General features: G+C 35.4%; 2 long non-coding RNA genes across 2 annotated transcripts in view; one reads left to right on the top strand and one right to left on the bottom strand.

Annotated features, from left to right (window-relative positions):
* LOC135274016 (uncharacterized) overlaps positions 1 to 14953 on the bottom strand; it is a 692063-nt gene that overhangs the window by 149987 nt on the left and 527123 nt on the right. The gene's annotated exons all lie outside the window — the stretch shown is intronic.
* The window catches only part of LOC105720440 (uncharacterized), a 77845-nt gene that overhangs the window by 5251 nt on the left and 57641 nt on the right, over positions 1 to 14953 (top strand). Inside the window, exon 2 of the long non-coding RNA XR_001108143.2 lies at positions 7620 to 7665. This is a non-coding gene — a long non-coding RNA (uncharacterized LOC105720440). The remainder of the gene's footprint in view (positions 1 to 7619; positions 7666 to 14953) is intronic.

A 14953-nucleotide genomic window follows, 5' to 3' on the forward strand; every position in this document is an offset into this window, starting at 1 on the left:
TAATACTTCTCAATAGAATGACAATGATTAATGAATTTGTTTGGCAAGAAAGGGAAAAGGGGCAGTTTTTCCAACTTCAAGGAAGTTCAATTAGAGGAATTCTTTTACACTTTATTATTTCTTTAGTAATCTATTCTCTTAAAAAATAATATGTTGTTCCTTCATAAAGTAATTAGTTTTTTTTAAGAAAAGTGTCTCTTTCCCTATATTTCAAAATCAATGATTTTCTTTAGGGTGACTTGTATCACACAGGATTTTAAACTAACAAAGATTATTCCTCAGAATAGAAACATGATCTGAACATTTATTTTTGTATTTGTCAATATTTGCTCTGGACTAAGGCTGCTTTAGTCAGAGATCATCCCTGTTCTTTTGCCTTTTATTTTTCTTTTTCCTTTGAATAGTTCCCAACTGGAGTTGGGAGACAAGCTTCTTTTTTCTCTGGCTGTAAAACTATTGAAGATAAGTCTGGAGCTCTTGGAGGACAAATCTTTACTCTGTGGAGTACACTGGTTTCAAACTAAAGTCAAAAGAAGGAAGATAGGGAGCAAGAGAGAAAGGGAGAAAGAGGATGAGACCACAAGTCCTGGAATATGAAAATCTCTGCCTCAAGTTATTCCCCTGAGCTACTTCATTGTTGGCCTCTTTATGATTTTATCATGTCAACCAACATTTCCCCTTTTCTCATTAATCTACTTTGAGTTTGGTTTATATTCTTTGAAACTGAGAAAGTCCTTACTAAAAAGTGCTCGTCAGTCTTTGAGTATAATAACAACTTAATTTTTGGTTTTCCTCTCTGAATATAGAAATACAAAAGCCTTAATTCTGAAACAAAGAATACGTTTGACATGGTGAATTCACGGTGTGGTAGACCCCACTGTCTACTCCTGATGAAAATGATTATGGATAAAACAAAGTAAGGGGAAAAATGAATGACTATCTTTCTCACAGAATCTTAAAAGCTGTTGAAAGTGCTAACAATTCCCACTTCCTTATTTTAAATGGAAACAATACAAAATGTCTAAGTCTTGCTATTCTGCTTTCTTATGGGAGCTGGCAATACTCCCACAGCTGTGTATGCAGAGCTGTGAGGAGGATGTTGACACTTTTGCCCAATTAATGCGCAGCTTTGCTGGACTTCTGTCCAATTTCTGACAATGCCAGCAGTGATGAGGGATCATTATGGTCTAATGAGAGTGAAAAAATTGGAAATCCAAGCCTCCTGTAGAAATGCTAAAGCCAATCTACTAATGTGGGAGAGAGAAGGTCTTAGGCCATTCATTCTATTCACTATAAATGCATTTTTGAATTAATAAAAAAACAAAATTCTTATATTATGTAGCATATTTTTTACTTTTTAAACTGCAAGCTGTGTTGACTAGTCACAGCAGGGAGGAACAAATCAATTAATCTTTCTTTTCATCAAGAAGCAAAACCGAATATGTCTAAATCAACATTTTCTTTTTGGCTTTAATATGGTATAATTGGCAAATAAAAATTGAATACACAAGGTATATGATGTGATGTTTTGATACATGCACGTCTTGAAATGATTACCACCATCAGCTAATTAACATATCAATCACTTCATGTAGTTACCTTTTTTATCGTGGGAATACTGAAGATGTATTCTCTTAACAAATTTCAGGTATACAGTACATTATCATTAACAATAGGCACCATGCTGTCACCTATTGTCACAGAAGTTTTTCATCTTATAACTGAAAGTTTATACTCTTTGACCAACATCTCACCATTTCCCTCAACCTGTCCCTCTGCCCCCCAGCCACTATTCCATTCTGTCTTTATGTATTTGATTTTTTCATTTATAGTTTCCACACATAAGCAAGATCATGAACCATCTTTCTGTGTCTGACTTATTTCATTTAACATAATGTCCTCCAGGTTCATTTATGTTGTTTAAAGTGGCAGGCTTTCCTTCTTTTTAAAGACTGACTGATAATTTATTGTGTATGTATACCATAATTTCTTTATTCATTCATCGACAGACACTTAGGTTGATTCCATGTCTTGGTTATTGTGAAAAATGTAGATACCTCTTTGAAATAGTAATTTCATTTCCTTTGGATATATACACAAAACTCAAAGTAAATTAAAGATTTAAATATAAGAACTGAAACCATAAAACTTCTAGAATAAAATATGGAAAAAAATGTGTAACATTATATATGACACCAAAAGTTCAGGCAATACAAGCAAAAATAAGTAGAACTACATAAAACTGGAAAGTTTCTGTACAACAAAGAGAACAATCAACAGTAAAAAGGCAACCCACAGAATGTGAGATAATATTTGCAAGCCATATATCTGATAGGCTAATGTCCAACATAGATATGAAACTCATACAACTCAAAAGCATAAAAGAAACCCTAAATAACTTGATTTGCAAATGAGAAAAGGTCCTGAATAAATTTTTTCAAAGAAGACATAAAAATGGCCAACATGCATATAAAAAGTCTTCAACATTACTAATCACCAGAGAAATGCAAATCTAAACCACAGCAAAATATCATCTCACACTTATTCAGATGGCTATTATCAAAAGACAAGTGGTAACAAGTGTTATTGAGGTAAGGTTGTGAAGAAAAGGGAACCCATATACATTGTTGGTCAAAATGTAAATCGTTACAGTCATTATAGAAAAAAGTATGGAAGTTTCTCAAAAAATTAAAAATGGAGTTACCATATAATCTAGCATTTTCACCTTTAGGTAGATATCCAAAGAAAATAAAATTACTAATCAAGTGTTTTGTCTTAATAAGAGATAGCTGAAGGAAATGTTGTTTAATCTTGGTAATCTGATATGAAACTGAAAAGTACATGTGGTGGAATGTAAATGTTCATCATTAATGTTCCCTGCTAGTCCACTATTAATTCATATTATGTTACATTGATACTTCAGCTATTATGTTTACTTGAAAAAGTATACAGAGGATATGTAACAAATGTCCTAATTGTTCTTTATCCTTGCCATTAGCTATCATAACTTGAACTTTCCAATCAAAGTGTTTGGATATAATACATTAGCACTGTTGTAGTATTAGTATGTAAGTAAACAAGACAGATGATATCTCTTCTCTCATACAGGAAACATTCTGTTGAAGGAAAGCCTCATAAAACACTCATCTATAGAATGGATTCAAGCAATAGTAGGATGGTGTGTTATTAAGATATATTAGGATGTAAGCCTCCTTGAATAAATCAAAAGACCTTTGTTGTGCCAAACTCCATGCTATAATGAATCCTGTTAGAATGAAACTCCTATTTGCTTCCAGAGGATAAATTACATTCCAATTGGAGAAAAAGGCTTAAAATGACTTCAAGAAACACACTGTAAATTTGACACCTCTTTTGCATTCTCCTGAGATATTTTCCTCAAGGAATTGATGTGCAAATCATCAGAGTCTACATATTTTTCCCATTAACTACAAAAGACAGTGACTAAACAAATTAGAAATTTTGTTCATTAGTAGAAAATCAGTAAAAGTACACTGCCTGGACGCTTATGTAAAAAGTTGTGATTTTTTTTTCTTTCTGAATTATTTCCCCTAAGCCACTTTCTACTGGCAGTCTGTCTCCTCACATTAGTGACAGGAAGAAATAATTAAGTGTAAGTTGTCACTTGTGATCGGATGAACCATGAAGTAAAAGTGCACTAAATGGGGCAGATGAAACCCTGGCTGTCCTCCTCACATCTGCTGGAATAGAGTTAGGAGTAATCTCTAAAACATTCCCACTTCTAATTTCCAGAATTTATGTGGATGACAAATGAGAATAATCTAGATTTGTCTTGTAGGATCTTTAAGAGGCATTCTTTATCCTTAATCACTTACCCTTAGGAATATCCTCAGAATGTGCTTTAAATTAGGATAAATCTATGTATTATAGTTAGGGTGAGGTATTAGTAATTGTTGAATATTACTACATCTAACTTAACTGTTAGTGTGACTTGTGAGTGGATAAACAAGAAATATTTATTGGTCTGATTGTTCATTTATTCAACAAGCATTTAGTGAATACCTTCTATGTATCAGAAATTTTTGGGCCGGGCGCGGTGGCTCATGCCTGTAATCCCAGCACTTTGGGAGGCCGAGGCGGGTGGATCATGAGGTCAAGAGATCGAGACCATCCTGGTCAACATGGTGAAACCCCGTCTCTACTAAAAATACAAAAAATTAGCTGGGCATGGTGGCGCATGCCTGTAATCCCAGCTACTCAGGAGACTGAGGCAGGAGAATTGCCTGAACCCAGGAGGCAGAGGTTGCGGTGAGCCAAGATCACGCCATTGCACTCCAGCCTGGGTAACAAGAGCGAAACTCCATCTCAAAAAAAAGAAAAAAGAAATTTTTTTAAGTAACCAGAAAATAAAGATAATTAAGATATAGTTCTTCAAGTATTTCTTCCAATCTAGAGGAAGATAAATTGGAAAATTGATGGTTAGAATATAGCATGGTCAGAGCTATGAGAAAAGAGAAAGATCACATGAGAAGGGTTAACAGACATGAGGATGCAATGCTTGTTCTGGGTCTTGAAGGATACTTTGGAGCTATTTAGGAGACTAAGGATGGAAGACTGCTGGGTTGGGTAAAATGTAGCAACTGCAATAGAGAAAATTGCAGGAAAAAAGCCCAGTGGTGTCTTAGTCTGTTCTGGCTGCTGTAACAAAACTACCATAGACTGGATGGCTTATAAATACCAGAAATTTATTTCACATAGCTCTAGATCCTGGAATGTTCAAGATCAAAGTGCTGGCTGATTTCGTGTCTTTTGAGGGCCTGTTTCTCATAGAGCCTTCTTGTTGCTTCCCAGGGTGGTGTAAGTAACAAAGTAACTCTCTGGGCCATTTTTTATAAAGGCACTAATCCCGTGCACAAGGACCCTGCACTTATGATCTAATCACCTACCAGAGGCCCCAACTATGATATGATCACCTTGAGGACTAGAATCTCAACATATAAATTTTAGGAGGACACAAGTAGACCATAGTCACCAGCAACTGCAAAGTCAGGTAGATATGAGGCTGCACCTGTGGGGAGCAGCAAGCAATGTGGTCTAGCTGGGAAGAAGGGTCAGGAAGGAATAATGTAGGAGGCGAACCTGTAGAAACAGAGGCTAGGGTCAGAGCATAAAGCCTCAAACGCTTCCTTGAGAAGTTTGCATGTTATTCTGATTATAGGAGGGTACTACTATAATCTTTTCAAACATGGCTGGTTTTATATTTTAGAAGAATTACTCTGGTAGTAAGATATTAGCAAGACTGGGGATAAGGGACAAGTTAGGGAGGGAAAAAGAAGGAATGAAGATGCCTTTCTTTCATCTTTGTTAAGAAACTGGAAAGATGGTTGTGCTTCTACCTGAAAATGGAAATAATGAGAAGTAACAGCTTTTTTCTTTGAGAGGTGGGGGATGAAGAGACAGGCCAAGTTCAATGTGAGTATTCCAGTTTCAAAAGTATATACAACATGTATAGTGGACAGTGAGATAAAAAGGAGATAAGAGCTTAGAGAAAGTATAGCTCAGCAAACTGGCAGAGGAACAGAGAATCAAGCACCGCATGTTCTCACTCATAGGCGGGTGTTGAACAATGAGAACACATGGACACAGGGAGGGGAGCATCACACACTGAGGTCTGTTGGGGGGGTGACTAGGGGAGGGACAGTGGGTGGTGGGGAGTTGGGGAGGGGTAACATGGGGAGAAATGCCAGATATAAGTGATGGGGATGGAGGCAGAAAACCACATTGTCATGTATGTACCTATGCAACAATCCTGCATGTTCTTTACATGTACCCCGGAACCTAAAATGCACATATATATATGTGTGTGTGTGTGTATATATATATATATGTGTGTGTATATGTGTGTGTGTGTATACATATATATGTGTGTATATATATATGTGTGTATATATATATATGTATATATATATAAAGAGAGAAAGTATAGCTTAGAAATAGGCCATTGGCAATATGATTATGTGGGTGTCTCATTGGTTCTAGCTACCTCCATTTCTATCAGGCTCATGCTGCATGGGGCGCTCTATTATGGGTTTGCCTATTTTCACTGGTGGCAAGAATCATGTAAGGTATTCATTAAAAGAAACTTTATAAATGAGAAACAAAGATATTATCAGTTCTATTCCCAGACTGAGTGAATCAGGATCTCAAAAAAAAAAAAAAAAAAAAGGCCTGGAGATCTTCTTGTCTTATTTTGTTTTGTAAATAACACCCTGAAAGGATCTTGCCAGCATGGAATTCTGGGATCTGCTTGGGTAGTAGCAACATTGTTAAGCACCTACTATGTGGTAGGCACAGTACTTTAAGCTTTATGCACATGAAGACTCTATCCCTTACAACAGCTGTCCCTAACCTTTTGGCACTAGGGACTGGTTTTGTGGAAGACAATTTTCCCACCGACCAGGTGGTGGGGGAGGTTTGGGGATGATTCAGGTGCATTACATCTATTGCATGCTTTATTTACGTTATTATTATACTATAACATATAATAAAATAATTATATGGCTCATCTTTGGGAGACCTAGGCAGGTGGATCACCTGAGGTCAGGAGTTCAAGACCAGCCTGGCCAATATGGCAAAACCCCTTCTCTACTAAAAAAGTAAAAATTAGCCCGGCGTGGTGGTGGGCACCTATAATTCTAGCTACTTGGGAGGCTAAGGCAAGAGAATTGCTTGAATCCAGAAGATGGAGGTTGCAGTGAGCCGAGATCACACCATTGCACTCCAGCCTAGGCAACTGAGTAAGACCCTGTCTCAAAAAATAAAAAATTATACAGTTCATCATAATGTAGAATGAGTGGGAGCCCTGAGCTTTTTTTCAACTAGATGCAACTAGATGCTCCCATCTGGGGGTGATGGGAGATGGGGATAGATCATCTGGCATTAGATTCTCATAAGGAGTACACAACCTAGGTCCTTCACATGAGCAGTTCACAATAGAGTTTGTGCTCTTATGAGAACCTAATGATGCTGATCTAACAGGAGACAGAGCGCAGGTGGTAATGCGAGTTATGAAGAGTGGCTGTAAATACAGATGAAGCTTCACTCACCTCCTGCTGTGTGGCCCAGTTCCCAACAGGCCACAGACCTGTACCAGTCCATGGCCCTGGGAGTTAGGGACCCCTGCCTTATAACACATAACAAAATAAGTATTATTGTCCCTGTTTCAATATGAGGAAACTGACATTCATAGTCTTGCTCAATGTCTCAAAACTAAGTGGAAACAGCAACTCCTACTGATTCCAGTGTCTGTGCTCTTGACCTTAAAATACATCTTGTCCTGCTTTGTGTTGAAGAATGCCTAGAATGACATATAAGAGGTATTTTCTCTTAGTAAAGAACATATTGTATGCCAAAGGAAATAGAAAAATTCAAATGAAATTATCTTTATGTGTCTGCTAACAGTAGATCATCTTTAGTGTTGAAATTCCCTAGCATATCTCTCCTTCCTTGCAATAATGTTGCAATATATTCAGATTTGCTAAACAGCAACTATATCCTCAAGCACTTTGCTTCAATTTCTTTAAATACTTTCTCTACTTTTTGTCTTTTGCTCTTCATCTCTGTTCCTTCTCTTTCCATAGGATAGAAACCACCAGCCACTGAATCCTGGTCAACTTCAAGCCAAAGGTAACTGAACAAAATGGGGGAGGAAGGTAGGCTTCCAAAGGATGAACAGAAGGGGAGAGGAAGAGTATTGATACTTAAACTCAGAGCCGTGCTTTGATAAATTATATGGCTTAATTGTTTAAAACACCTGATTAAGCTGTATTTCAATATTAAACACTTTTTGGCTACATTCGTCTTCTGTTCAGCAAGTACAAATGCATTTTTCTCACTACATGTGTCCCCTTAACAATTAGACTACTTTGACGATTAATGATCTCAGTGTCCTCATCTGAAATAACGTGCCCTACTTGTTCTTGTGATGCTAAAAAATTGTAGAAGTCATATTTTTTAGCTTGCTGTTCTCCCTGAGGTTCATCATGACCATGAGTCCACCAATACTTATCAAAGATCTGCAAGATACAGCATCATAACCCATTTTATAGAGTGGTAAGTTAAGGAAAGCAAAGATAATATCTGACAGGTTTAAAAATAGAGGAGATAGGGCATATCCAATCAGGGGTTCTGGAATAATAGAAGATGCTCCAGAATTTGGTGTAGATAACGTCAAGTAAGCATTCTGGTGTCTGTGCAGAGACAAAATGACAGATGTAGGATATCATAAATGGATAACATCAAAGGGCAAGGAGTTCTGTGCTACGAGCTCTGAAGCCTATGAATGGAACATCTTGGAGTGGAAGAAAGTAAAGATATACTTAAATAATAATGAGGATATGTTAAAAGATCATAAGAGGCAGTTTGAAAGGGCTCCCACTAGTTAAATCTAGAACAATTTGTGCATCAATATAATGATCATAAGAAATCACAACCCATTAAATAGGAGTACATGAGTCCATACAAATATTAATCAATTAAATCATCAAGCAACTATGAAGAAATGTTCTTTCTTATAGTACAATGTAGTATTAAATCTATAAACCATGATACAATTGGAAAGTCATCATTTGACTACTATCAAAATGATAAAGGAGTCAGGCCAAAAGCACCAATTGTCTCAGTTTGTTCAGGCTGCTATAACAAAATACCATAAACTACGTGGATTATAAAAACAACAGAAATTTATTTCTTGCAGTTCTTGAGGCTGAGAAGTCCAACATTAAGGTGCAGGCAGATTCAGCATTTTCTGAGGACCTGCTTCTGGGTTCATAGATGGATGTCTCATTGTGTCCTCAAATGTCTTTTGTGTCCTTAAGGGGCAAGGGAGTGCTCCAGAGTCTCTGTCATAAGGGCACTAATTTCATTCACAAGGGCTCCATTTTCATGACCTAATCACCTAACAAAGGCCCAATCTTCTAATGCCATCATATTGGGATTTAGTGTTTCTACTTAGGAATTTTGAAGTGACACAAAGGCATTTGCTAAAACTAGTGAGTGGACATTTAATGAGAATCAAGACATTTACCTAGCTAGACTCAAAGTATCCTACCACAAAATATCTATTAGTTACAAAGTGAAAAGTAGCAACCTGAAAGTGGATAAACTTTGCAGACACCACCTTTACCAAGTGATTAAAGTTAACATTATCAATAATAGCATAAGACAACATTAAGTGCCTTCTGACATGAAAACTGGGAAACGTATGTTACTTCTGTGGTATTTTTTTTTAAAAAAAACATAACCTGAACCATTCATTAGGAAACAGTAGATAAACATCAAGAATCACTAATTTAAAACATAAATTGCCTGTACTCTTGAGAATTATCATCTTGAGAATTATCATATCAAACCCTACAAGCCAGAAAAGAGTGGGGGCCAATATTCAACATCCTTAAAGAAAAGAACTTTCAACCCAGAATTTCGTATCCAGCCAAACTAAGCTTCACAAGCGAAGGAAAAATAAAATCTTTTGTGAACAAGCAAGTACTTAGAGATTTCACCACCACCAGGCCTGCTTTACAAGAGCTTCTGAAAGAAGCACTACACATATAAAGGAACAACTAGTATCAGCCTTTCCAAAAATATATCAAAAGGAAAAAAGCATTAACATAATGAAGAATTTACATCAACTAATGGGCAAAACAGCCAGCTAGCATCAAATGGCAGTATTAAACTCACATATATTATTATTAATCCTAAATTTAAATCAACTACATCCTCCAATCAAAAGATACAGACAGGAAAAAGCCGAAACCCATTGGTATGCTGCATCCAGACCCATCTCACATGCAACAATACACAAAGACTCAAAACAAAGGGACGGAGGAAGATTTACCAACCAAACGGAGAGTAAAAATAAATAAATAAAAAGCAGGAGTTGCAATTCTCGCCTCTGATAAATAGACTTTAGAGCAACAAAGATCAAAAGAGGCAAAGAGGGACATTACATAATGGTAAAAGGATCAATGCAACAAGAAGAGCTAACGATCCTAAATATATATGCACCCAATACAGGAGCACCCAAATACATAAGACAAGTTCTTAATGACTTACAAAGAGACTTAGACTCCCACACAATAATAGTAGGAGACTGTAACATCACATTGTCAATATTAGACTGATCAATGAGACAGAAAATTAACAAGGATATCCAGAACTTGAACTCAGACCCAGAACAAGTAAACTTAATAAACATTTATAGAACTCTCCACTTCAAATACATAAAACATACATTTTATCAGTACCATATCACACCTATTCCAAAAGTGACTGCATAATTGGAAGTAAATCACTCATCAGTAATTGCATAGCATTTCATAGATTTAAATGAAATATTGGTTGGCTGCTTGTTATTTTCTTCCCTTATTCCTTCCTGTCTCCATTGTTAAGCACAATTATTGGCATAAAAGAGGTTTTCAATTCTCATTTTTAGACTGCATTCTAGCCTGGGCAATAAAGCAATACTCCCGTTCTCTCTCCCTCTTTCTCTTCCTTTTTCTTCCTCTCCTTCATTCTTTTTTTTCTTTATCTTTCTTTTTTCCTTTTTTTTTTAAAGAAAAAAAGTAAAAAAGAGCTCCTTCCAATGATTTTATTGATTAAAAAAAAAAAAGGAAAAAAAAAAGTTAACTCATTGGGCCCAAAGTATGTTAACAAAAGCCAGGCTGTGCTTCTCCTAGTAGTCAAAAAAAAAAAAAAACAAAAAAAAACTATAGGTTAATATTACTGATGAAAATTGATACAAAAATCCTCAGCAAAATACTAGCAAACTGAATTCACCAATACATTAAAAAGATCATTCATCATGACCAAGTGGGATTTATCTGAGGGCTGCAAGAAAAAAAAAAAGAGAATTATCATGTTATAAAAGACAAAGACTAGAACTGTCCCAGATTAAAAGAGACTCAGGAGACACAATTGAATGCAAAAGGATTGACTTTTACTATAAAGCACTTGATTAGGGCAAATGGTGCCATATGAACAAGGCCTATGTATAGTATCATATATGGATAACAGTACTAATCAATGATGCTTTCTTTATTTCAATAAGTGCCCTGCAGTTACATGAGGGAATATTTTTGTTTTAAATAAATATACCCTGAGGTATGTGAGGTAATTAGTGGTAATGAATAATGTCAGCTTCTTACTCCCGAATACTCAAAAATGGACAGTTGATGGATAGATAGGAAGAGAGACAGAGAAATCCAATGTGATAAAATATCATTTGAAAAGTCTATATGAATATGGAAATATTTTGCAAAATTCTTACAATTTTTTTGGAAATCTAAAATTATGTCATAATGGAAAATTTAAAATAACATAAAATTGAAAATTGTCAAATTTAGTTATATGTATTTGTTCTGGTTATGTATTGCTACATAACAAATAACCTAAAACCCTGTAATTTAAAATAACAAACATTTTTTATAACTTATGATTTGGTGGGTAGAAAGTGGGGCAGGGCTCAGCTGGATGATTCTTCTGCTCCCTTGAGGTACTGACTGAGATCACTTGGTGCTATTCAGCTGCCAGCTGGTTTGCTCCAACTGAAAGAATCCATATCAGCTTCATTTACATGTCAGACATCCTGGAAGGGTAACTGGCAGGCAGGAATTAGTTGAAATAGTTGTCCGAAACACTTATATGTAAATTGGATATCTGACATGATATCTCAGGGCTCTAAGTGCAGGTTCTCAGAGATAGAAAATGGAAACTGACAGTTTCTTAGAGCCTAGATCCAGAGAGAATGGCACATGTCTGCCATATTTAATTATTCAAAATAGCCATAGAGCTCACCAGATGTTAAGAGCAGGAGACACAGACTGCACCTCTCCATAAAAGGAGTGTTAAAGACTTTGTGACCATCATTAATTGGCCAAAATAATTGCCCATAAAAATGCTTTATTTATTTCTTCCATTAGTTGTGTTTTATATAATTGATTTATTGTCTCATCTTTATTATTACCTTCTTTCTGCTGGTCTTCAATTTGTTTTGCTGTTTTTTTGTGCATCTTGAAAAGGAACCTTAGATTGTCCTCTTTTACCTCTTATTTGTTCTAATATATAGATTCTAGACTTTAAATATTCATCTAAACACTGCTTTAGCTGAATACCATAAGTTTTCACATATACTATCTCCACTATCATTCAATTAAAAATATGTTTTTTTACTTTTTTTTTTTTTGAGAGAGAGACTGGGCTCACTCTGTTTCCCAAGCAGGTGTGCAGTGGCACAATCAGCTCGTTGCAGCATCTAACTCTTGGGCTCATGCAATCCTCCCACCTCAGACTCCAGAGTAGCTAGAACTGCAAACATGCACCACTACACTCACCTAACTAACAGATGGGATCTTGCTATGTTGCTCAGGCTAGTCTCAAACTCCTGGCCTCAAGTGATCCTGTCACCTCAACTTTCCAAAGTATTGGTATTACAGCGATGAACCACTGTGCCTGGTCTGTAATCTCCACTATAATTTATTTTTTGATCCCTGAGATTTAAAAGTGTTTAGTTTCCAAGGGTTGGAAATATCCTAATTATCTTTCAGTTACTAATTTTTAACATAAATTTACTCCAGTTGGAAAAACTAAAAATTATTCAAGGCTTTGAAATACATTACTATTTGCTATAAGACCTAGGATCTTATTAATTTTTAAAATGTTCCATCTGCCATTAAAATAATGTGAATTCTATCATTGTTGGGTGAAACAGTCTACAGATGTTTATTCAGTCAAGTTTGTTAATTGTGTTTCTAAGATCTTTCCTTATAGAATTTTTGTTTACTTTTAAAAAATAACTTCTCAAGAGATGTGTTAAGGTCTTTTATTATGATTGTAGATTTTTCTATCAAAATTTTTAGTTATATCAATTTTTTACAGTATATATTTAATTGTTACACTATTGGTGGATGAGGATTTGGGATTTATCTTCCTAGGAGACTGATCTTTTTATCTTTTTGAAGTGTGTTTCTCTTTAGCTACTAATACAGATTGTCATAAGGGTCTACTTTTTCTAATGTCAGTATAGCTAAGCTGAATTTCTTTTGGTAAGTACTACTTGCATGATATACCTTTTACATTTTGCTTTCAATTTTTCTGTGTCTTTAAGATGCACTCTTGTCATCATCATATAGTTTGATTCTGATATTCTAGGTCTTAACTGGATTATTTACTCAATTTATATTTAATGTTATTACTGATATAGTTATTTTCTATTTCATCCATCTATTTTATATTCTTGTTACTATCTTTTCTTGCTATTTTTGGGTCAAATAACTATTTTACTATTCATATTTTCTCTCTATTGGCATTTTAAAACTATTTCTTTAGTGATTACCCTAGGAACTTAACTATGCATGCTTGACTTAATGTAGCCTAATATAAATTATTATTTTAAACTTTTTGCACCTATAAAGATGTCTAGCTATAAGAGTATGAGACACAAATTAAGCACTTAATATACACTTATGGTATTATAGAAGGAGAGAAGTAATATTTAGAAGAGAAGATAAAGTGAGACAGCAAGTCCCCAAGAAAAAAAGCAGCATAGATGCACCATTTCTTTGCTTGCAAAGTGTAAACATTTTAATCAAAGCTTTCAAGTTCTTACAATATTTGCCTTCTGTATTCTTCATCTCTCAGAACTTATGTTACTTTACAAGCATTTCTCAAAGTACTGTCTGTGAACTACCCGCAATAGAATAATGAGAATGAGGAAGAGGGGTTATGTTTGTTAAAAATGTCAATTCTTGGGACTAGTCTGTTCATAAAAATTAGAAATTATGCATGCTTGATTTCAAGAACCTACCAGTTTTATGAAAGTATTGTATACTTAATCCAGTTGTTCATATTGACTTAGCAATGTGGATTAATACTAATTCTAAATGGGTCAAGTATCTTCATGTCAGTATGCCTGCATTTGAATTCTAGTCTTTACTATTTAGAAGGTATGTGACCTTGGGCAAGTTACCTTATATCTCTATTCTTTAGTTTCTCAATGCATTAAATGAATATAATAGCATATACCTCATACATTCATTGTGAGAATTAAATATATGTAGATTATTTGGACTAGTACTGGGCTTATAGCAAGCATTTAAGAAATGCTGTTCTTATAATACATTATCATTAATAAAAATGATTCTATTCTAATGTTTTATGTTACCGTTCTACAGGTAAAAAATATTAAAAATATGTGTGAGCCTGAACTGCACATTAATTTTCTGAAGTTGATTTTCCTGATATCAGTTTATTTTGTTATCTTCTGTCTCTGATTTCCCTAATTATAATTTCAGAAGGAAAAAAATCTAGGTAATTGATTGTTCTAATCAGTTACATTTTGTTGATCAAGGTTTTGCTGAATTTATTTTCCCTAATTTGAGTAAATTCACAGAAACAATCCATCATTTATTTAATTGCTAGGATACACTCTGTTTTGGAACATATCTTCCAGAGATTTATGAGAAAAATAGGACCTGGAAATTATGCTGTCAGAGTTGTGGATAAATGGTCTGGTTTGGCCAGGTGCGGTGTCTCATGCCTGTAATCCCAGGACTTTGGGAGGCCGAGGCAGGAGGATCACAAGGTCAGGAGTTCAAGAACAGCCTGGCCAACATGGTGAAACTCCATCTCTACTAAAAGTACAAAAATTATCTGGGCATGGTGGCACGTGCCTGTAATCCCAACTACTTGGGAGGCTGAGGCAGGAGAATTGCTTGAACCAGGACCTGGAAGGCGAAGGTTGCAGTGAGCCAAGACCTCCTCACCTCACTGCACTCCAGCCTGGGCTACAGAGCAAGACTCCACTTCAAAAAAAAAAAAAGATTTGGTTTAACTGCTCAGTGAAATGGATGAAACAATTATTCTCAACTCCATGAACAACACTATTGGATAAGGTACCCATACCATTTTCCATTAAGGT

The sequence above is a fragment of the Aotus nancymaae genome, unplaced genomic scaffold (assembly GCF_030222135.1).
Source record: "Aotus nancymaae isolate 86718 unplaced genomic scaffold, 86718_ANA_hifiasm-v0.15.2.pri h1tg000002l, whole genome shotgun sequence".
Taxonomy (NCBI): Eukaryota; Metazoa; Chordata; class Mammalia; order Primates; family Aotidae; genus Aotus; species Aotus nancymaae.